The sequence below is a fragment of the Passer domesticus genome, chromosome 1 (assembly GCF_036417665.1).
Source record: "Passer domesticus isolate bPasDom1 chromosome 1, bPasDom1.hap1, whole genome shotgun sequence".
Lineage (NCBI taxonomy): Eukaryota > Metazoa > Chordata > Aves > Passeriformes > Passeridae > Passer > Passer domesticus.
In genome coordinates this window covers 30575034-30599411 of record NC_087474.1, presented here as the reverse complement: position 1 = coordinate 30599411, position 24378 = coordinate 30575034, and the positions used below count along the sequence as shown (strand labels likewise).

The 24378-nt window shown below is 36.8% G+C and overlaps 1 long non-coding RNA gene across 7 annotated transcripts in view; it reads right to left on the bottom strand.

The window, feature by feature from the left end:
- Positions 1–16764: 16764 nt before the first annotated feature.
- The window catches only part of LOC135296038 (uncharacterized), a 44696-nt gene continuing 37082 nt past the window's right edge, over positions 16765–24378 (bottom strand). For 6 of the 7 annotated variants that reach the window (XR_010358108.1, XR_010358094.1, XR_010358107.1 and 3 more), the window contains 2 exons: positions 23308–23415; positions 20037–22988 (listed from right to left, as the gene is read on the bottom strand). This is a non-coding gene — a long non-coding RNA (uncharacterized LOC135296038). Of the gene's footprint in view, positions 19772–20036; positions 22989–23307; positions 23416–24378 lie in introns of those variants that run through there. The other variant, XR_010358099.1, reaches the window with a different exon arrangement.

Sequence of the window (24378 nt, the reverse complement as noted above, 5' to 3'; positions counted from 1 at the left end):
TCTGGGTTTATTATCCTTTTAAAAGGAAATATTTAAATGAGATCTGAAATTTATACTGTCTGTAGCAATTTAATTCTGTAATCTTTGCTTTCCACATGCAATTGAGCATGTAACCATCTCAACCCATAGTAAACAAAACTATATTTGAAGTCACAAAGAAAGCAATACAGAAAGCAACACAGAAAACTGCAACTTCTCAATGACCAATGGAGAATTGTCGTGACTTGCCCATCATAAGATTCTGCTCCAAACTGAGATGAATTTCACAGATGAAGGACCACAACTGGATATGGCATGAATGGTTCCTCTCAAGCAATTAGCTAAAACAGCAAAGACTTTGGCTTGCTAAGATCTGTACAGCCAAACAATAAAGAATTATTAAGGCTATTATTATTTAACTTTCAATACATATCAACCACCAATTATATACTCCATTTAGTTACTATATCTAAAGATGACAGGTTAGCATATACAGTGTTTCTTTCAAGCTACTATTTTGCCATCAAATATTAATATAATAATTATGAATTGGTCTAGATTAACTACATTTAGATTATTAAACAGCACTAAACCAAGATTTCTTTCTTACCTACACAGAATAACAGATTTCTTGTTTTTGTAGCATCTCAAGTGTCTAGTGCATTAAAAGTTGCTCACAATTAAAGTGCAATCAGTTTACCTTTCTCTAGGCCATTGCACATGCTCCCACATCACAAACAAAACTGCAGTTCGAATATTGCTGACTGCAGTAACGCTCATTTTTTTCTCCTAAGAGAGCCATAATAAAAACCTTTCTGTTGTTCATGACTAGACCTATAGCCTTATACTTAAACTTATACAGTGCCAACATTTTGCACATCTTTGTGAAAAACCATGTATCTCAACTGTTTTAAAAATGACTGAGGATATGACAGGTACTTTCAATGGTCCAGCTAAAAAATACCCAACATGTTAGATCCTGAAGTTCCTAATTAATGCTGCAATGCTTTTTCTCTTGAGAAGAGGCTTTAAAAATTAATTCAAAGTCAATAAAAAGAATTATAACCTTTCCCATGACTTGGAGGGCTTCAAATCTGAGTTCTAACTGAACTTGCAATTTTCCATGTGTTTCAACTCATGTAGATATTCAGCCACTTCACAGGACTTTGCTTGCTTCATTTTTCAGTTTCTCCTCTTACCTCTCCTGTTTTTGTTTTGATGTGCCAAATAGGTTGAATTACTACTTTCCCCATTTGTTTTTTTCCTATTTCACAAGCTCTTTCCAAGGGGTTTTCATCTTAGATTAGCTGCATTGTCTACCTGCTCCTGAAATTTGTCTGTTTTCAGCAGATTTTGTCTTGCAGACCAGGCTGCACATTCTTCTAATAGAGGAACACATTCTCTGATGGTTCCTAAAGAATGTAAATTTTGGAGTTTGGAATAATCCCTACTGGCTATTTTGTGTCCACAAATGTGCTTTTCACTTTTCCTAGCTACACCTGAATCTTCTTGTGCTCTTAAGTGATCTTCAAAATTCCCTGGCAAAACTGCAATTGATCATGAGGATGGGAAGTAGGAATGCCTACAGTGCTAACTGGTGAAGTGCATAGAGGGAAGGAGTTTGATTGCTACAAACCACTTTGAGTCTAGGATCTTGTGACTCTCATGGTTTTACTGGCAATGAAGCTTGCTTTGGCCTCCTATCCCAGGCATGCCCTGTGCCTGCCTACAGTGCTTGCTGCTGGAGGACACTGGTGCTGCCTCTCAGGGAGGTTCCTCTGCTTGGTGCCCATGTGTGGGACTTCAACCCCTCTTCCACCAAGGGGGAAATCCTTAGTGGCACGTTCAAACACGTGTCACCAGATTCCTGTAGATACAAAGCAAATTTCCACCAAAGAGATCCTTGTGTCACTGGTGATGCTGTGCCCCTTAGATCTTCCAGTAAAAAACCTGGTGCTAAATTGTAGGACTTTCAGTCCGTGTGAAACTTTGACAGCATGAAGAAAATTTCAATGAGATAGGATGTCACTGTATGTGCAGTTTAGGATTTTTCCTTCTCCAGCAGTTGTTTGCAAAGAACTGGCTGGACACAGAACTCTTTCTGCTCTCCCTTCCAGGTGACCACCTGCACTAAAGACCACTACAACCCTGACATCTACCCTAAATGTAAAACCAAAACCAAAGAAGCCAACAGAACAAATTAAATGGACTGGTTAGCTTTGTCAAGGTAGTATCACCTCATTAGAACTTTTAAGCAAATTTTGGTCCTTAGTCTTTCACTGCAAATTAAGATCAATTTAAGGTTATCATATGAGCCAAAATATTTTTGGCATCTCCACAAGGAAAGCATTGTATTTTTTTAAAAACAGTTACATTCTTATTTTGCTATTTTGACATAGGTTGGTTTGAATAGCACTGATCATTTGTTGTGGTGAGCACAGTTATAGGACTAACATCTTTTACTGCTAGCTGGTTTCTTTAATAAAAACAATTCTATATTATTTACCAGTGCTGTAGGTTTATATAAGTAGCCTATAACAATAAATAGGAGGTGCACTTTCCTGAAATATGGATTTGTCTCTTCTTGGCCTATGAATACAATGGAGCATTATCACTTTTACCTTGTAGACTGAACCATAGCACTGCATAATGCAACTTCAGTCCATTTTGAGATGGCTGCAAATTGTCGTAATTTTTTGTTAGAGTAATGATCAAATATTGATATTTCTTCAGTTCATACAAATGGATAAAACCTTTTTACATGCTACTTAGTCAATATATTCTGATGTTCACATTAGGGATTTGGAAATCAATGTAGTTTTCCTGTTATTCTTTTATGATTAAATCAATTGGGGTTATTTACTCATAGCAGAAAATATGGGTGATTGCAAACCCTACAGCTTGGTGAATTGCTTTCTCACTATTGCTGCCCTGTAATGAGAAGGTACAGGTTCTCTTCAGGGGTTGACTAAACTTGCTTATGTATAGAAGCCATTTGAGGTGCAAAAATTGTTTATTATTAAAGGCTAGCAGTGTTTCCTGCCAAAGGGCATCTTCGTCATTTGCTGTTGCAAATTGACAAAGCATGGAAATACTAGAGCCCAGCAGTGCTGATCATATGGGGGAAAATAGCAGATACTTGGCAATTCAGCTTAAACCAGAACACTTTGACTCCCAGGTTAGAGACACCAGTTAAAAGAAAATGGAATAATAATATGGATGAACAACAGGAATTTTGGAAATATTATTCTTGAGAATCAGAGCTATAGATATATAGGAGGTTGTGCATTAAGCAGATTCATATTAAATCTCCCCATAAAAGCAGCTGCAGCATAATCTGATATTCTAGAGTGGGCAAACAGACTTTGTTCATATTTCAGAGGCAAGAACAAATATTAATTAGCACAATAACTTTAAGTAAAGCTACAGTTAATGCATTGAAATGCAAAGCATATTGCTGGAGTCCAAGTTCCCATGTTAATGTTATTTCTGTGGGCATCATCCATACTTTTCTTTTGGAAGGGAAGCATGTGTGTGTTTAGAATATACATACTTGGCTATTCCCTTAGTGCATTTAGAGAAAAGCACCTCTCATTCATTAAAATTATTCCAGTTCAAGCCTATTTGATCAACCTAAAGCCCAGTTAATCTTGGAATCCCACTACTATTTGTGCAGCTCATTCCAGAACCTCAAATTTTGAAGTATTATGGTACTTAACCCTGATGGAAAAATATGTCTTTCATCATTTAAGGTTCAGAATATATAAACATTCATAGACACAATCAGAAATTATCAGAATTGAGAGGCTCAAAGATCCCAAATCAGACTGTCTTGTGAAAAACAATACTTCCCATACAGGAAAAATGTAAATGCTGGTGGGTGCATCATACTGCCTTAATTCACTAAGCCTTTTGTAACTTTAAGCAGCATGAGCTTTCTCCAGGCTTCAGAAGGTAAAGGTGCTCCCTGCCTAGTTTTGTACCACTCACATGATTTACTGGATAGAGAACACATATGATAAAGCAAAATTTTGGTTTTGGGAAACAAAGGAAAGCACTGGATTTTTAAAGGAATGTGACTGCAAAGCCGTTATCAAATTTATTTCTTTGGCTGAACTTTAAACTTCTAAAATCTGGGTCTGTGATGAAAGAACTTACAGCCTCTCAGTTATGTCAATAAAACTGAATGCATATACAATAAAAGTCAGGTGCCAAGTCATATTACTACATCTTAAACCACACAAATACAAGGGTGAACTACAGGAACATGACAAGGTAGCAGTGTATTTAGATCTCACTTAAAAATTAGTGGAGGTAACTTCTCTTTCTTGACAGCAGCAATCCCATAAATTAAGCTCGCTGATGAATGTTTTAAAACATATTTTCTCCTGTTTCCTCCTCCTTTGACCCAAACAGGCAAAGATTAAATACTTCTGTGCACAGAGGTGCTGAAGCCCATCCTTTCCAAAGCATCACTAGAATGCTGTTGATTCCTGTGGGAACTGGTCATTCAAATCTCGTAGTTTTGGGAAACTCACTGAAGTGTGGAAACAAAGTGGGAACAGGAGGGAAAAAGAAAGCATGTGGATTTTTATGCAGTTTTTATGTCTAGATTCAGTACTTTAAAGAGCCAGATCTCAAAATCAACACCAGCATGAACTTAGACATTGAAGAAATGATTTAAAAGTGTGTATTTCATGGCTAAAATATTTGAAATGGACAACAATGAGTGACTGGCAGGATGTGGTGAAGTCTGCTCCCAGGGGCTGCCAGGACCCCTGCCTGCAGCCGCAGCCATAATTCAGCTTGGACGTAGTAAAGGAATACACAGGTGTCAAAACCTCTGAATGCTTAAGGAGCACTGCAAATAGTTTTTAGCAATATGTTACATATGTTGATTCCTACCTCAGCTTATACAACTGCAACCTAGTGTAATTCTCTTGGTTTCACCATTGTACCAGAAAAGCAGAATGTGTTTCTGGACCCTTAAAAAATTATGTCAAAATTGACCACATTTCTGAAACAGCACTGAAAAGTACACACCTTCAATAAAGCATCTTTTCACTAATGCAGGTGACTTCTTAATTTCCTGATTTCTCTCACCTCTGTGAAATGACTCTACATACCCTTACATCTTGCCAGCAAAAGGAGTCTTCCCCCAGTGCTTGTGGCAGGGCATGATCAGAGTCTGTGTCAGTGGCGAGCTGGAAAAGGGCTGCTTCCCTCCTTCCCCAGTACTGTCAGCATCCTCCTTCCTCACCAGCCTGAATCTGGCCAAGCATTTCAAGATAATTTCCAAACCTGGCTGTCCTTCAAGCCATCATCTTGGTACAGGTTGCCAGTAAAATGCCAGTGGCCAGCTCCTTCTGGGTAAGCAATCTTCCTAATGAAAATAGGTCTGAATTAATTATCAAAAATAGTGTTTTGCATATAAGAAACACAGCTAAATACCTTGATGGAATCTAGTAAATTTTAGGTACAATTTCTTAGGGTGTGACAGGGTCTTTGAAAAGAGTTAGAAAATATTAGTGTTCTGTGATGGCAAGCTCAATTTGCTAATAAAGACAATACCTTACCCCAAAGGTTTTTTCCAGCTGCAGCCCCTGAAGCACAAATGTTGAGCATGTATCACACAGAACTGTCAGTTACTACTGGAGCCAGAAAATTGTTGTTTCAAATGTTACAGTACAGGAAAATCGCCTCTCTGCACTTGCTGCCAAAAAAATGACAGCTTAATTTATGCCATGCTGAAGCTACATTACAGAGCCATTCAGCCTGGCAGTTAAGTACACTCCATGCTCACATCTTTCCCCTGTGCAAGTGCACTGGGGAGAAATACACAGGGACTGTAATAAGGACAATTGGCTGCAGTGTTTTCCATGTCACTGGAACTAAATACAGGTGAAACAGTATCAGCAATAAAATACATCACCTGAACCTCATATGCAAAACACCACTTGGTGTGTGGATTCACAAATAATCAGGAAGGACGTGGGACAGAAATGTTATGCATGAAGTGGATTATAGAGAGGTTTGCTTGTGTCAGACCTCTGGGTTTTATGTTGAAGGGAGGTGCTGAGGTATTACCCATGCCTTTGAAAATTATGTCAGTATCCTTGGTTCAGACCTTCAAAACTTGGCAATGTTTACACTTTCTGAAATTAAAAATCTGACAGTATTAAAGCACAGCCTAGTGTCGATATTTGTCATCAAGGTTTTCAGAAGATATTAGAGATGCACATGACAGTATTTAAAATGAACCATCAGCCAAACAAATCCCATAAAATTATCATCCTAAATGAATCCCAAGATTGCTACGTAGTTTTTTAAGGCCAAAGCTTAATTTTGTTTGACATTGAAACAATGATCATCCATGTAATAGAATGAAAGGAAATTATCATGTCTGTTTTTCTAGTTAGTTTATTCATATTAATCACATGGTAATTTTGTCCAGAAAGATTGATCTTAAACAATCTTGCAAATGAAGAATTGTAATTCATTTCATAAACTCATCAAGATCAAAACCAGTTGATCTTGATGTCAGTTAATTTATTTCCCCTCTCCTTCCTTTTCTACTCAATGTTTGTACCAATATTACTATGTACAATATTAATGCTTACCTTTAGAAGGCCTTTGCTAATAGCTAACCCATTCACAGCTGACTGGCTTCACAGCTGTTTTCTGAGGTGGAGGGCAGTAAAACAAAAGGCTTCATGAAATGAATCAAATGCACTGACTGAGATTTTCAAAGCATAAATGGTCTTTGAATATGCCCATTTCTGTTTGTGCTATGAGATCCACATGCAGTGAGTAGGGCTGTGTATAAAGCCACTGTGGGTGGTGTGAAGAAAATATTTCTTATTAACTTGGAAATTCTGGGTACAACTAAATAACTTCAGAATTAATCATAATGTCAGAACAATGTTGGGCTTAGAACTGGCATGGTTTCTTTGGGAGATCTTGTGTCTTGTGTGAGCTTATGTCCACATCTATTTTAGCCTGAAGGAAATATTTCCCATTCCTGTTTTCACAGAGGTTAGAATTTGAGTGAACCCCAAATCAGGAAAAAAAAAAAAAATCTCTGTTGAAATGTGTGAAGTGTGGCTGTTGAACTAGAAATAGTCAGAAATTCTCACAGTCTATATGCTGAATATTAAATCTTGTTCACTCAGAATCAAATGCTGGGAAGTCTTTCATCCATGTAAGATGAGGTCTGCCATTTAGTAAGGCAAATCAAAAGGGAAATAACATAATTCCATAATTTTACTTAAATTCCAACTTCAATTTAGTACATTAATACTAAAATATGTTTTATTATTTTCTTGAAGCCTCTCATGAATTTCTAAATGAAAACCTTTTTAAGCTTCTGTCATGTAAAACCCTATTCACTCCAAATTGGGCATACAGCAAGGTTTTATCTTACAGTACTTGTGCTTTTTTTATTTTCTCTCTCTGTGTAAAGCCCTTGAACCGAGTCACTGTATTATTTGTGCCTGTTCATAGATTGACACTATCAAATCCATAATCTCTTAACACATACGGGGCAGTTCACACAAGGCATTTTCTGTGTGATTAGGAATGCTGTAAATTATCCATTTTCATTTCATGAGAAATAGGTTCCTGTAGTACAAAGGTCTGTGCCAATCCCATTCTTTGGAGAAAGAAACATGACATTCAGTTTCTTAGGAGCCATAACTCATTGCTAGTTCTACCACATAAACAACAGGCTCATCTTTAGCATGTGTATCTCTACTTATATGGACATGTACAAATTGTCTATACTTCAGCTGTGTCAGGATTTAGAATATTATTATTACACATGAAATAGGGGAGGCAATGCACTACTAGAAGAATGAGTTTCACACTCATCAATGATTAACGACCAGTTAATCAGACACTGAATGTGTTTCCTTGTAAAATTAACCAACAAAGACATTGGAAGGTGCAGGGATGTCCCAGGTTTCAACCATGTAGCCCTAGTAATTTAGTCTATTAGCAAGAAGAAAGGAGCTTTACAAATATGACAGCTGTATTTTACAGTTTTTCTCCTGAGGAAACAAAAGCATGCTGATGCTGCACCCAAAGTCAACCTGAAACACCTACTTTCATAGTATTAGCTAAATGTTCATGATTTAGGTGAAGGATTAGAACTCTGAGAATCCACTTTGTCCTAGGAATTCCCTGACATCAATGCATGCTTGGTCATCAGGAAGAGTCACTATATGAAATTTAGCATTTTAAGGGTGCTTTGGACTTTCAAATTTCTAATTAGTTAATTCTAAATGTAGTCCAACACAGTACTATTTGGAGTGAGGTTTCCTAGACTGTTTTTCTGTAGGCTAAGATGCCTCAAATCATGTTTCAACAACAGAAATCCAGATGCATGTGAATGCTTCTCTCTTTTGCATACGTTCTTATTAATATTGTGGCTGATACTGTTTGTTCTCTTATCTCATTGCTGTTTCCAGTAAGCTATTCTTATTTCAACCTGTGATCTTTACCTTTTGTGCCTTCAATCCTCCTCCCCAGCCCACTGCAGGGGGAAGGGGAGGGAAAATGGGGGATTGAGAGAGTGGCAGTGTGGTTTGGAGAGTCTCAGTGGGATCGTGAAATTGCGGAGTACCATTCCTAAACCACAACAATTGGGAAAGCCAGATTTTGCTTTCTTGCCTTGGGGTAGACTAATCCTTGTGAAATATGAAATGTCAGGGTTCCGTTGCAATGGCTGTACTCACAAGTACGCCTGTGTGTTGACAGTCTGACTTTTCAAACTTGGAGATGTCACCTGAGTATTGCCACATTCCGCAAGCAATCTTTCAACTCGAGCAGAAAATAGCATAACATAAGAGAAATCCTGTTTTGATTTTCCCTTTTTATTAGGAATTTCAGCCTTTCCTGTACCCTTCAAACTCAGTCATATTGTCCTGATCTCATTCTTTCAGGAAGATAACCCAGAGCCAATATCTCTAACATGAAAATTAAAAAAATTTAAAAAAAAATTGCAAGAAATATGGAAATTCTGGAAGACCTTGATTTTTCATGCAAATCACTGAATGAATATCAAGATGGAAGAAATGCTTCTCCACAAGCTCACTCTGGAAATGTGTGTTGAGAGGAATGCAGTGTGCAGCTGTCATTATGGCATCTATTGATTTCTGTAATATCATGTAATTCTTCAAATACTTCAACAAATTTTAATTTTGCTTTAATCTTTCTAAATAAGTTTTCTAGAAAGGTAATATGAAAATTTCAGGCATGCTATTACAACAAAGTATTTCTTTTCTGATCCCAAGAAAATCTTAAACCACTTTAAACTGTTCATTAATGGAAAAATCCAACAATATAGTCATAATATCCTGTAATAAAAAAGAGCAGATACAGTAATAATAACAACTCCAGTGATATGTCCACATATTATTCTTCTTATTGGCTAATGTTTAGAATCATAGAATGCTTTGGGTTGGAAGGTCACCCAAAAATCATCCAGTACCAGCTCCCCTACCATGGACAAGAACATCTTGTACTCAATCAGGTTGCTCAGAGCCCCATCCAACCTGGCCTTGAATACTTCCAGGGATGGGAAGCTATCGTGTCTCTATGCAACATTTCCAGTACTCCAACACCCTCTGAGTAAAGAATTTCTTCCTTACAGCTAATCTAAACTTACACTCTTACAGTTTTAAACCATTGCCTCTCATCCTGTCACTATCTGCGCACATACCAAGTCCCTCTTCCTCCTTTTTATGTGAGCCCTCTTGAGGTACTGGAAGGTGCTGTAAGATCTGCTTGGAGCTCTCCTCTGTGGTGTACAGCCCCAGCTGTCTCAGCCTTTCCTCATAAGAAAGGTGTTCCAGCCCACTGATCATGTTTGTGCCCTAACATTTCTGAACAGCAGCAGATCAGTGTGAACATCCACACTAAACCCCATTCCTAAAACTCTACATATGTCAGTTTTTCACCTCCAAGGATATGAAATTAATGGACAGCTGGGACTAACTGTGGTCACACAGGTCAATGTTTACTTGATCGAGCATGCAGACACCCTAAATTTATACATGACCAGGGGCAGCCACATATTTTTATTTTTGTCATAAGTTTATTAAGCCTAGAATATAATGTTTTCAGTATTAAAATACAAACCACCAAGTTACATAGTATAGAAATATTTGACTTCTCTAATTCAAAAAAATGCCATACGGTCAGCTGGACTTTTCCTTCTGTTTTGTCAGCTTAGGAAAAGGTAGAATATAAAATCAAGTCATGACCCTCACCACCTCTATTTCTGACTGAACTATCCTCCTCTTGGCAAGGCTGCAGCAGGCTGCTTTTCTTTTGGATAGATCTAACAGATAAGTTTTGTTGCTTAAAGCCCATGAAGCAGGTACCCAGACACCTTTCTCTGTACAAGTGACAACTCTCTTGCAGACAAGGTAATACTTGCACATAACCTTCCTTTCCTCAGTTTCTCCACCATTTGAGTGTATTTGGCATTAGTTACTTCAGTTAAGACCCCTTGGTGTCCTCTCTGGATCCTCAGAAAATACTGATGAAGACTGAAAATTTGGCTTCATATTTTGTAGTTTTTTTCACAAACTACCTTCATTTACAAAAAACTATACTTTTCTTTCTTCTGCTGGAAAAACTGTTAGGTCATCTCAACTTAATGGAAGTATAACTTACATTCCGGGTATTATTGTTCACATGATATGTGGGTTTTTTCCTGCAAAATTAAATATTTGTTTTCTATCAAAATGCGGCATTCAAGCACAGAAACAGTCTTTAAAGCATCAAGATGATAATTTAGCTCTGATGCAGGATTCCGTTTGGGACAAAATTCCATCAATTGCTTAAATATGCCAGTACTCTAACCTGTTTGAAGGCTCGAAAGAAAATATTTAGTTTATTGTCTTAACTGTATAATTCTGTGCACTAAGATGTCTTGCTTTTCTTATTTTTATCAACCATTCTTTAAAAATAGTATCTTATACTAAAACTAAATCACTACAAAACTGTAAAATTTATTTAGCAGCAAAAGTTATTTTTGTCTTTTGGGGTTTTTTTTGAAAATGCTAGACATTGGAGGCAGTGTTCCTTTAAACAACCATCTCTGAATAGTGAGTGTTGAGATTTTCTTGTCATTCAAGAATATTGTAACTCATATTTGGAAACAACTTTTTTTAATTTTTTTTTTTTACTTCATCAAGGCAGATGGACAAGACAAGGAGAGCAACTAAATGAGAAGTGTAAATTCTTTCCTTCAAAATTGAAGTATTCTATAATAAACAAAGAGCTAAATTTCTAGTTGCTAAGAGACCTACATCAAAACAACTACCTTTTCCTTCTAAATAAGGACCCAGCATAGACTATGATTTAACTCTTTGTGGTCTCCAGCTTTCCACACCATAACATTGAAAATGAACAAGGGAATAAAAAAATACTTGTGCGTAACTACAACAAAAACACTTAATAAAACATTAGGTACATAACTATTTTGTTAGCTAATGGTTAGGATGCTATCAAAGCTGGGTTTTTTTCCCTCAGGAAACAAATGCAATGTGTCAGAGGATATAAAATTACTGCTTCATTTAAGTAATAAGATGAACTGTTTTCAGAATATGACCTTTTAAAGAAACAAAAAGAAATGTTTTGAGCAATATGTTTTAGTAGTGCCTGTGTTGTACTGACTGACTCTTACAGTATTGGTGTCTTTGATCCACCATGTAAGAGAATGTGTGGCTGCAGGCCAGCAATAACAGCCTCAGAAACCTTTAAAGAGTCAGCAGCTTTTCCTTTTTTTCCCCTCCCCCTCTTTTTATGTCAAGGAAATCAAACATGCAGCTAAAGGGCATCATAAATATATCCGATCACTGTTCAGGGGGTTTCCAAAATGAGCCACTGGAGAGACCATCTTTATTGCAAGGCCAATCCCAGTTTTAATCAAAGTAAATGTGCTTTAAAACCTAGTTGATTAAACTGGAGTAAATGTCAAAATAAAGACCAGAGAACAGTATTTACACAGAAGACATGTCTGTCTCATTTATGCAGTGCCAAGGACACATTTCTGCACTGTTCCAAAAGCAGTCCTATTCATCTGGAAGTTTGTCCAGTGTCCTCTTCTGGACTCTGGGAAATAATGAATAGGAGGCACTGTACTTTTAATTAGCTTTATAGCTGCTTTGGTCTCTCCATGGGTACTTTGCATGTCTGTCTCACTCAGCATTCAGTGAGCCTCCCTCCCTCCCTGCCTTAACCACAGGACTACAAACTGTAGCTCCTTTTCACTTTTTGGGTCTTTAAGCAGTTCTGTCTGTGAAGCCAAGATTCCTCACCCAGAATCAGCACGTATGGTGTAAGTATTCTTCCAACTGACCTTGTCTCGCCTCAGGTCTAGTGGAAGAGAAAAATGCCAGCTCTCAGTGTGATTTAACCTCAGCTCTATAGACAACATGCCATCCAGACGATAATTTCTGACACTAGAAGAGGTGAAAATCGACACCTGCTTCCAGACTCGTGCTGACTGCTGAGATGTTTGAGACATTTTGCCCACAGAGAATAGAATATCAAAAGACAGGAGATCTAGATCAGCAGCCTGTGGGACATTTGATTGTTACTAGTCTGAGCCACTTTAGCACGAGTGTTGTACTTTACCTGCCCATAAGGAACAAACGGGGTATAAAAATTGTATGCAAAGGAAACTTATGTAGTAAGAAAAGTCAAAATATCCTGAGCAATTGAGTAGTAGCTGGTAAAAAGCTGAACAACAGCAGAGGAGTCAAATATATAGCAGTCCTCCTGACACAAGTTTCCTCTGTTTCTTCCAGCTGCTTCATGCACCTGGAAGCTTTTTGGAACTATGTGATTCTCCAGCTTCTCCTCCTGAGTACTTTGATTATCGCAGAACCCGAGAAGAGTTTGGGTTGGAAGGGTCCTCCAAAGATCATCTAATCCAACGCCCCTGCAATGAGCAGAGACATATTCAACTAGATCAGGTTGCTCAGAGCCCCATCCAAGTTGATGGTGAATGTTTTCAGGGATGTGGTATTCACCTCCACTCTGGGCAATCTGCTCCAATGTTCTACTGCCCTCATCATAAAATATATTCTTCTAATCTAATTTAAATTGATACTCTCTTTGTTTAAAATCATTACTCCTTGTGCTACTGCAGCAGGCTGTGCTAAAATCTGTCCCTTGTTTGCTTTGATTCACTTAGAGATAAGGTCTATTCATCACTCTGACTTGTTGGGTGAACCTTCACTGGGAAATACATGACATTTGAGCTACTCAGCCTTGTCTGAAGCTCCAGTCCCTTGAGAAATATGAATGACTTCCAAATTCTGTCCAGCCTTAGGACCATTTCAGTCATTGTAACTACAATGCCAGTGAGTTGTACCTCAGCATGCACAAGCCTTCAATGTCATTAAATGGATTCCACGGACCCTCTGTTTTCCCTCTTTCTTCTATTACTCATGTAAGTCCATCTTTCATTCCTATTTTGTGATATTCTTAGGAAATTGCATACAAAAATTTCATGGAATGTGGTTTTGTCATATTTTTTTTTATGAAATTGACTGCTGTGTTCTAAGTAATCATTCCCTCCAAATACTGTTGCTATGCTTGTGTTCAATAATTTCAGTAAGTCAAAGGACATCAAACCAGTGCAAAGCATCGTAAAGTTAGTTCAGATATATGCTACAATAAATGGCAGTGGACTTAGCTCAGTGATTTAAAAATACTTGTTAAGAGAAGGGAGAAGGTAGCAGAGAGAGCCCTGAAACCCAGCTGAGTCAGGTGTATGGCATAACTTTCAAACACCCTAAATATTTTGATAAGGAAGTTTGGCAAATAAAGGAAAAAGGACAAAGGTTTGCTTTTGGCAGTAGGCAGTTCTATCACAAAATCATTGCAAGAAATATTGAGCATGAATGATTAAGCATGGAATATAGAACTGCAAGCATGAGTTAGCCAAGTCAAAGACACCCAAGATTAATACATTTTTTTCCTCAGCAGCCAGCATGAGACAGTTCATTCTTTTGTTTTGATATTATCACCATATAAACTATTGTACAGGTACACATAGAGGTAGTCTAGTTCTTGAAATCAGCTCTCTCACAAGATGAGTTCCTGAATTAACTTGTTAATAAACTGGAGGCTTTATTTATTTAATGCTTTATTTAGCATTAAACATGGCCTCTGAGAGACAGCAATGCATATTTGGGAACAATACTATTAGGATTAGCACAACTATCATCAGTCACCATTTGCAGCTGTTTTACACTAGTATTTGTTTTCTTAGGTGATAATTCTGTGTTCCCCGTAAAATACATTTATGTTGCTACCCTAAAAAATAAGATATAATAATTTACTTGTTTAATCTTCAGTTTGCATGCACTCTTATGAAGGTAATAGCAATCTTCTATTGAAATCACAGCCTCAGTGCCATCTAAATGAAATTTTTTGATGCAAAATTATTATGGGAATGGGATCAAAACAAGTCACCAAATCACAAAGGGTGTTGTTACTGATTATTTAGGCCTGATTGCTTTATAAGACATTTGCAGACATTCCAAGTCCTTAAGCTGAATAAGGAAGGTTGTTCCCAGTACTGAGAGCTATGTCAAAGCAAAATGTTTAGATGTTTTTAGTGTCCTGTGGTGGCTGGCTGCCACTTGTGTCTGTCACATCACCATTTGGTGCGTGTCCATTGAATGAAGTGACACTTCTGAAGGTCAGTGTTGATATCTTCAAACCTAAAATAGCCGACTGGTGTCCACATCCTGTTAAATCAGTAGAGGTTGAACTGCTTCAAAAAATTGTCTCAGGAGTTTCCAATGCAATAAATGAGATCAGAACCTGACCCTCCTCATGACAGGTGATGGAAGAATTATAGAACAGCCTTGTATCTTCAACCTCCTTTCCTTCTCCCTCAAACCAGACATATACTGATGGAAAATATTTATTGCAAGAAAATGTCTTCTAGAAAAACAGTAGATACTTAATATTTATTCTGCCCTGAGACAGTCAGGAAATTTATGCATAACTTACAAGTTCTGTCTTTATGAACCTTTCATGTAACTATAACCATGAATGTTGAGAATTTCTGACAGGGTCAGTGTCACCTCTCACACGTTAACCAGAGGCAGTCAGAGGACATGAGAAAAAGTTGTTAGCATGGGATAAGTGCCTTGGAAAACAACAAGCATGACAAAAGCCTGAGCAAGTCATGGTTCAGAGATAGCTGTGGATATTAACTGACGTGAGATTTAACATGTCATGCCTGCCCTTGGGATTGAGAGCAGAGCTGGTCTGCCAGCTGGATGTGATGCCTTCAGTTTTAGCTTTCATATTTTCCTGATTCTGTACTGCATTAGTATATAACTCTGAACTTCATACAAAGTGTTAGCAACAGTTTAGACAAATCTTTTTCCAGTCTGACAACCAAGGACATTTTTGCAGCTTCAGGTCCAAAAAGTGTAAACAACAGCGACTTGAGGAGAGCAATCTGAGAGGGTGGGATTCATAACCTGAAGCTGTAATTGGACAGTTACCCCCAATATGTAAATGAACCAAAACTTATAAAATGTGAAAACTCGTGACCCAGAGTCCATCTTGGGTACAGCCACGGCCAGGCTCTTGTACTGCCCAAGGTGTATCCTTTGAAGGCCTTTTTAATAAATATCTACTTTATTCCTTTAACACTGTCTAGCCTCTGTTCTAGGCAGCCTCTTTAGGCATCAGATGCAACCCACAACGTAAAGCAGGAAAACAGAAGAAAAATTACTTTAGCTAGAGCTGCTTAAAATGGGAGTGGTCTCTTGGCTCTCTAGGCCAAGGGGTCTGAACTAAAGAGGGAGTGCCCCGGGCCTGAAAGGAGAACCTGAAGTTAGGGAGGAGATGAGACCATGGTGATCAAAAGGATGCAGGATAAAAAAAGGGTGGCTGAAAGGAAATTAAACCAAGTGTTTTTATGCGCAAATGTTTTTTGCTACTTTTGTATGGACCTGTAAATGGCTCTTTTTGCATATGAACAGTGGGAATGTGTTTAAAATGTTGGCTTAGAATGCTTGACTTCTTTGTTGTGGACAAACTGAAGGACTCAGGGAAAAACAATCCTAGTGAGAATGCAGGAAACTATAGAGAACATTGGGGAAAAGAATTGGTGTCAACAATTTTTTGTGGAAGAAATGGGACTGGAACACCTCTTATGCCTTCTGGGCAGGAGGGCTTAAATGGAGTGACTACCCCTGCAATGAGCCAAGGAAGCATAACTGGAGTGTTATCAGGCCAAATAAACCCAGAATCATCAGTCCTAACACAATTTTCTAAAACAAGGAGATGTTCTGAAGACTACTGCAATCCATTGAAAAAAGTATTTTTTTGGAAATTGAACCTCTTGCTCTCCATTCACTTTTGGAACTGTCAGCTGAAGCAAATTCTCTTTTGGGAGTACTGGGTTGCAATCCTGTCCAGCCATGGGTGGAGAATAAAGGGCAGGATGGACCTTATTTCTAAATAAGCACATTCATGCAAACTGTATAGGAGTCTGTTCATACAGACCAAAGTCAATACTGTTTATAATTGAGCTAATGATATATTAACTTTCTTTTATTATAGTCAGAAGCCTAATTGCTTGCTATAAGATATGAGCTTCGGTACTCCATATGTCAAGTATGCCAAATATTCAGAGAGGCGGCACACAGAAAGCTTTACAAGATTAGGTTGGGTTTTTTGGCTTTATTTTATTTCCAGTTTTCTTCTGTGTTTTTTAACACAGACTTTGTCACAGTGCTTCAGACACATGACCCATTCAATGGTGTGGTTCAGTGTTAGTCTAATCAAAACATGTTAGTCACATGAATATTTGTGAAACGCACAGATGACAGCTTCACTGTATGCATCCAGGATGAACTATCTCTTCAAATGAATGACATCAATGTAATCTCTCTGAATTCAGCAAACTATAAGTCATGTCAGCTATGTTCTACCAACTTTACAAGACTGTAGGACCCTAATCAATCTCACAGTCATGTTTTTAATCCAAAATGTTTAACCTTGCCCATTTACAATGTCATGCCTTGAAACTCGCATAGCAAACCAGACTCATTTCCTTTCTTAGAAATTGTCATTAATAATTTCTGTACTTGCTGACTCATAAACAATATGATTGTCAGGGAAGTGCACCTACTTCCTGAAAATTACTTTCTTATAAAGAATATTATTTTGGGTATTATTTTAAACTGACTGAAAGCAACATAAAATATTAGAAAGATGCATTAATCTATAGAGAATAAAGTATTTTTCCTATACATCCACAATTTAGGACAATTTAATCTTCTAGCCACAATGGTTAAATACCTCATAATACCTATATGTTAAAGCTGCCTTATGAGATGGAAATGTAGTCCTGTCAAAAGAATTTGCATATGGCATGTTGGCGTATTAAGTCCTCCATCATAATTAGATGATTAATTTTAAATTGCTTAATTTTAAAAGAAGATAGAGAAAAACCCAATAAAATACTGAAAATTCAAAATACTAGATTTTACAATGTGAGATGCGATCAAACAGAGAATCATACAAATATATCACATCAATGAAGCTATTAAGTATATTTTTGCACTAATTTCAGGGGCTATGCTATTAAGGGATTACAGTATAGGCAATATTTTCCAAGACTAAAGAATGTTCCACTGTATGGTAGGTACTGAAGAGAGGGCTAATGAGAAAAAGAGTGATTGTGACAAGCAATTATGTCACCTATGTGAATGGCTTAATTTTCTAAATTAGCCACTTTGATAATTATGACATCTCATTTGTCTTTTAATTCCATGAGCTGTGAAGTTTACCTTTGATTTTTTTTTTTTCAATCAGATAAGAGGCTTTGATAAGCCAAGGGTCTATTATGTGCCTGAAAACCTCACATTTCAGTCTGCTCATCTGCTTGAACTGGAGAAAATAGCACTCTTCACAAGAGCTCTCCAAACAAGGCTCTCCACTCCTTCTATTGGCACTAGCTATTAAAAAAATATTTGCTAAGCAAATTAATAATGTAAATAAGACTGCAAGTGGGAATGTTTAGTCTGCTTAAGAGGGAAGGCAAACAAACTGTTTTCAAGCACTTTTTAAACCACTTGAACAACAGGCCATTTGCATACAAGCAATTAGCATGTTAATTACAAATGATTCTTATTCACTCATTAGAACATTTCTGAGATTCACTGACAAATATGGGTCTTTCTTTAATTATCTTGATTCATAGGGGAGTGATAAAGCTTGTATTTAATTAAATTAAAAGGAAAGAGTAGTATTTTAAAGAATTAAAAGGGAAGAGTAGTATTTGAAAGAATTAGGTCTGATTTGGGATTTAGATACAGCAATTCTTCCAGCTTCTGCATTCATGTGCATGAAAAATACCCACAGTGGTCTCTCTGTTTTATATAAAATATGGAAAATAAATATTTCATGCAATTTTTGAATATATGTATAACCCAGCCTTCATTTTCCTTCACTGAATAGGTATATAATTTCTTTGCAGGGACCAGGCTATTAACTGTGAGAGAGAATACAATAGTTAATGACTTATGGAGGAATCTGACAAAATAAAATGCCATTTAACACGTAAACTCATTTGGTGCCATCTTCTCCTCTCTATTTGGATGTGCTGGTTGCTATTTCAGCCCAAAGGGAACAAGAGTGGACAGATTGTTCTTTTCAAAATAAAAATACGCTGCATTGTCATTATTTCTGTCGTGCCTTTATATTGGCATGAAATCAGCAGGAATCAATGAAGAGTAGGCTTTGCTCTCTGATAACAGCCACAACCGGGCAGAATACAGTCCAATTACTTTGATCAGGATGTCAATATTTGTGATATCAAAACACAAGTCATGAAAGCTTTGTAGTGGGCAAAAGCTATGCTACTTGGTTGAAAAACAGTAGTAGGTATGCGTCCTCATGTAAAGGCCTTTTCTGTTTATTTGGTATATGGCAAGGGAGGTTTTTTATTGCTTGTTTTTGCCAAAAGCATTTTCCACTTTTATTCTAAAAACTACACAGATGTAGGAAGGACATTACAAACTCTCTTGGCTGATGCTAAATGATGTGTGTGCAAAAGTTATTGCTGTTCTAAAAGTTATTGCTGTTCATCTTTTAAATGATATTGAATCCCTCTTCTCTCCAGTAAGCACCTAGGTGAGACACCCGTTAACAATGATGATAGATTAAATCACAGCTTCATGAAAGTAGTCAATCCGCTTGAAATGTCATGTGTGTTTTTGCAATACATCCTTTTTCTGATGAGTTTTAATGATGATGAGGCTTTTGGAAGTGCATTTTAAACAAAGGTCTGGTAATTTTTTTTTTTTAACCATATGCACTTTTGTTGGTTTACCGTATTCTACCAAAATCGTCTTTAAAACCATAACTTCCTGTGTTCTTGTTAGCTCCCCCTTGAAAACTCAGATGAATGCTAGGAAACCTCACCTATAAGAATCTCATTTGGCACGAGATATGAGCCAATGTCCTCCTGTGCCCAGGCCTCCGAAGGTTTTGTGAAAGTTTGCAATGGAAATCCTATGACAGGCTAGGAGACATCTGCCGGTAACAACAGGTCACTGGGCTCTTCTTCATCCTCCTCTTCTGCATTTCTCTTTTGCCATTTCTCATTCTTCTCCTCAGTCTAGATCTTCTGAAGCATCTGAGCACTCCTGAGTTTGTTTTGCAATATGTGGAATGACGGCACAAAAAAGGCACAGTCTTGCATACCAGAGTTAGAGTACATAATACCATGAGGTCCCTTACAAAAAAAAGATTCAATGATTATGTGATTATTATTCATTTACTTTAAAATCCTGAAACAGAAACATTTATTTGAAAAACCTGGAATAGAGAATTTTTTTACTATTATGCACAGTCTTACCATCTGCACCTCAGCTTTGTAAAAATTGAATATTGAATAACTATAATACAATAAACCTGTCTAAACACTAAAAAAGAAAAGTATAGAAAAACTAGTGCTCATAATATTTTTTTTTATTTCTACAGAACACTTTACCTCCAGGACTAGACTTTTATAGATGAACTTTAAGTAAAGCCATTATGTGGAGAAGATTGCATCTAAATTGTATACTAGAACAAACCTTGGATGCCAGTGCATATATTTTTATGAAAACCATTTATTAAAACCAAAAACCATAAAGTGAAGCCAACTATTGAAAAGAGAAACAAACAAAACTCTCTTCACTAGCCAGGAATTTGAAACATCTTTAAAGCATGAAAGAAATATTGTAGGTATTTTGCAATGTAACGTAGATAGAAAAAGCAATCAACCATATTTGGACATAACTCCCACTTTATTTCACTATAATTCCATTTTAAAAATGCAATAGAAATCTATTTATTTCTTTGTCTGTTCAACTTCTCACTTCAGTCACTGAAATTTTTCTCTTGTTTCTCAACTTTAATACATTAATAATAATAATAAATAATTTCTTTTCTCCCTAAATTTTCACAGCTCTGCTTATAGCTCTGCCTTTTATTCCTGACTGTCTTCACTTGAATCTATTCGGAATATCATATTTGCTTTTTCAACCATCAGCTTCTTCTCTCACTGGTTCTGCCTTCCCCTATTTTTTTATTTGCTCATAGGTATTCAATTGCTAATTTAATAACTGCTCCTACCTGTTCTAGTGTTTCTTCTGAAATTCCTACATCTCTACTTTCCAGTTTCAGTTCCTGTACAAGCTGCTACTTAACTTACTCCACTTCCTAGGGAATCTTTCCAATCATGCACACGTATTTTAAAGGCCCTAATTCTTAGTCAGGTGGGAGATTCACAATGGCAGAGTTTTTCAGAGTTTGTCTCCAGTCAAAATGTCCAATATTAGTGTCTAATTTTAACAAGTACAGATCACAGTAAGAGCCAATGGGTAGAGCCCTTACATGTTAACCTGTAAAAAATAAACTTGTAGATCTGGGGATTGTGGATTGATTACCCACAAAAGTAAAAGAGACTTATGGATGCATTTATGAAACAACCCCAAATCTACTAAAACAGAATAGTCAAATAAAATATCAGTATGTGGTACAGAAAACAGGTAATTTCAGACATGCAAGTAGTCAATCTTTAGATTTAGAAAAGCAATTGTGTGCTATTCAATACTTGGGATTTGATTTGCCTGCTCACTTACTCAAGCTTTCAACAGCTGTGCTCTCTCAATTTTTGTGTTTTATTTTCTCACAACTGCTCTACCTTGACTATGCGGAGCCTTGAAGGACAGCTGGGGTGACACATTGAGTCTGATTGATGGCTGCAGGACCCAGATGGTGAACTCTCAAAAATGTTGCTGGCAGATAGTTTTACTGCTGGAGCAGTTTGGTTCTTTCTGTGGTTCCCTTAGCTGATGCTTACTAAACGCTGAGCAGCCACTTCTTGGCTAAGGTCCATCCAAGCTGCATGGGGATCTTGATGGAATGGCTACAACCTCATAAAAGTTCATTGTTTATACTCACTCTCACTCACTGAGAGTTTGCCAGCTCGTAAGCACTCGTATTCTTAGAAATTCTTCAAAATAGCTGCCATCAATGGGATGTTTTGACTTTACTTTTACTGTAGAGAAAATACTGTCAGAAAATCTTTGTCATGCTGTTTATACATACTGTACATTTTATGTGGAGTTATTTATAGAGCTGTGAGAGTTTTGAAAGACTGGAGTTCTCTTTGTTTAACATGTCTTTCAAACCAAAAGCATATCACAGGTCAATAAAAAAGTCTCCAAGACAAACATTTTCTTTTCTAGAGTAATCCTTTCTGAATAGTCTTCTGAAACTTCCATTCATACTGTAATACACAAATTCTGGAGGTTTTCAGCATCCTTTTTCTTATGCTTAGCCTTACAGGTTTTAATCTGTCTCAGAGTGATGCTTTCAATTGTGATTTTGTGTAAATGTGATATCCCTCGCTGGCAGCTTATTAAGCCTTGTTTGTCTATTGAATCACTGCTGACAAAAAGATGCCACTGAATGGTGAAATTCTGACCCATAACATTAAAAATGTTTTGTGTGAAGGAAAATATAAACCATAAGTCTGCAAACCTGAACAACATTTGGCAATACTGAAACTGTCACAGCAAATTTTGCCTAATCTGTGTGTGGGCATGTGCTGTGGGGTTCAGTTTGGTAATTTTTTTCTTCCTCTTTGAGTAGTCTAAAAGCTACTTATAGCATCAGAAGAAATTGGTATCTTTCAGTTCTTCTCCTCAATTTCTAGGTAGTGCTGCTGTGTTCCATTCAATATCAAACAAATGCCCCAAGTACATGACACGCATTTTGAAAAAGGCAATCAGGGATCTCTACATCTCTAATATTTCTTTATGGAAAATAATGACATAAAGGGAAAGGTTTTTAAAAGAACCACTCATTGAGCGGACGTAAGGCAGGAAAGCATGAGAGTGCTAACAAGCAATAAAATAAAATTATGTTGAACTATTTACACCTAAGGACCTAATATAAAGCCTACTAAAGCCGATTGGTTTTTCATCTTTGCTGGTTCAACTATTGAGAAACAACAGTTTTAGAGACTAATCCCACACAAGTAGCCATTAGCCAAAAATATGTAACTTTAATAGATTTACTGTTATGAATATTTTGAAATTAAAATCAAGACTTAAAAAATGATTGGGTTTGTAGCTTTCTTTTATAGACTAATATCTTTCTTTCAACTGTTTAAGACTAACATTTTCAAGAAATCTGTCTATTATGTTAATGCCAGTTTTTCTTATAATAACAGCCTCAATTCCCCTGCTTTTCTCATCTTTGATAGATAAGAGAAATTGGACCTTTAAGTCTAAACTAATACAAAATGGGGTAATTAAAGACAGGTACATCAAAGCAGAATGCAGTAGAGGAGGAGAATTCCCCATCTCTGGAGGTGGTTGGGAAGAAAAGAAGAAAAAAATTCTGGCAGGTTTCAACAATTCTGACAGCAGTTCTGAGCTGCTTAGAGAAATCACCAGCTGAAAAGAAAAAATGAATGCAGCACAGGTAAGGCAGGCAAAGGGTGTTAACTACCATAAATACAGTTTATCATTTGGTTATAGAAATTTATTACAGGGATATCAAAATATATATTTAGTATAAATATCTATAAATGTATATCCAGAGGCATAAATATAAATCTCTCCATATAAACTCAAAGATTCCTTCACTCTGTTGTCACCACATTCCCTATCAAATCCACATCTAACAACAGCACTATTTCCTGTTAGACTATTCAGAATCTGCTTAGAGTGAATTTTCTGCTATTCCCCACGATCTTTTATCTAACCCCCTTACCTGTGTTAATACATTCATCATTCTCTCTTTATGCTGTCATCTCTATTTTATTGTCACTCTCACCAGCACATTGTTTGCATCCATCCCCTAGTGTTTTTATGCAGTGCCCTGTCACGGCAGGAAAAATATATGGTTTGTTATTCATGTTCTCCATAGCTTGTTGAGCTAATCCATGTTGCCTTTTTAGGCACCCACATTTCAGTTTCCTTCTATTAATAAATTCTAGCATTACAGTCAATTCAAATAAGGAAAAAATATCCAAACCTTTTTTTTTTTTTTGTTTCTTTTTGCAAAAACCCCAAAAGTTCCCGCAATAAAGCCTGAAGTCATTATCGGTATTTCAGAAGATTAAGCTTGTAATATTTTTTTTTACAATTTTAATTTTCTATTAGCGGGAAAGGGAAATAAAGGTAGCCTGTTAGAAAGAAGGAGAACTAATTGAGCTCTCTGGCCAGAAAATTGTACGCTGCATCGCATGTATCTCACAGCGTTTCCTTCAGTTATTACCTCACCAGTGATTTTTAGACTATCGTGCTGTACTGGAGCAAGATGTACTAATAAGGAATTTATACAATTAAACATCAACAGTTTAATTCAAAAATGTCAGACACGGTCTTCCTGACCATCTGCTGTGGAGGTACATACTTCATCATGCAGGCATTTATTGATTGGTAAGTGCTCATGGGCTAGCTCCTTGAAAATTCAGTGTCTTTTGCAAAAGACATAGACGTGGTGGAATGCCACCTGTGGCATCATTAAGAAAACAAAATTAAATTTGTTAAAAGATAATGAGTTAAGTATTTAGCAGGAAAGGAAGGAAAAAATAAACGAGAAATAAATGACTGAATGAATAAAAAAACCCCATTTTGTGTTCCCATCTCTTCTCTATTTTTTTTATGTAACTATTTTTTAAATTCAAATATATTGGTTCAATGTATTGCCATATATGTAGTATATACTGTTGGATGCATTCAAGTAGATGAAAATGTTGTAATTAAATGTCACAAAAAATAAATTCAGCTTACAGATTGGTTTGGACTTTTGTGGGGGTTTTTTTGTTTTGTTTTGGCT